We start from the raw sequence: 1,005 nt of genomic DNA, 5'->3' as shown, positions 1-1,005 counted from the left end.
GAGAAAAAGAGGAAGACCCTCAACTAGATGGATCAGCCAGGTGGCATCATTGATGGACTCAAGTGTGGCAACGGTGGTGAGGTTGGCCCAGGATCGAACATTGTTTCATTCTGCTGTGCATGGGGTCGCTATGAGTCGGTTTCGACTCGATGGCACCTGACAACAACAACAACAACAACTTTATTCCTTAAAAAAACTCCTGTGTTTATATAAAAAAATCAGTAGATGAAAAAACAAATTCTCAAAATGTTTTTGCATCATATTCTGTTGTAAGAACTTACTCCTGTTATTGCAATATACTCTGAATTCTTTACATTATGAGGGAAAATAAAACTTTGTCTATTTTGAATGGCTGAAGCTAAGGCAAGTTTAGTTTCTCTTACTCTACTCTTTCTAGTAGTTAAAGTACTACACAGTTTAAGTTAAATAAACAAATTCTGTATGTAAAAAAGAAAAGAAAATATTTCTTAACGTTTTACAACATTAGTCTCATACAACATTTGTCCTTTTGTGATTGACTAAATCCACTTACTGTAATGATCTCCAGGTTCATCCATGTTGTAAGGTGTTTTGCATATTCATCATTATTCTTCAACTTTATGGGCACATGGATATTTTTGCCCACAGAATTTTCTGCACTGAATTCATTTTGCTTATGGGTTTTCTTTTCCTTTTCACTTTTGAAAGTTTATATTTACTTGTTGTTTTTAAAGCGCCGTTGAGTCAGTTCCCACTCATAATGACCCTGTATAAGGTTTCCAAGGAGGTACTGGTGAGCTTGAACCACCGACCTCACAGTTCAAAGTGACCTTGCAGTTCAGCAAAATTAACCCACAGTGTCACACCAGGCAGGGCTCCATTTTTACGTAATGTACCTTATTTCTCCTCTTTTCTTTTTGATGTGAAGTTATATTAATTTTCTTTTAGGTTACTAATAAAAAAAATTTATTAATTTTACCCATTTTTAATAGTCTGCTTTGTCTTGAAATCTACATGACTTCCTTA

This window comes from Chrysochloris asiatica, unplaced genomic scaffold (genome assembly GCF_000296735.1).
Source record: "Chrysochloris asiatica unplaced genomic scaffold, ChrAsi1.0 scaffold00535, whole genome shotgun sequence".
In the NCBI taxonomy this organism is placed as follows: Eukaryota; Metazoa; Chordata; class Mammalia; order Afrosoricida; family Chrysochloridae; genus Chrysochloris; species Chrysochloris asiatica.
This window is presented reverse-complemented; position numbering follows the sequence as displayed.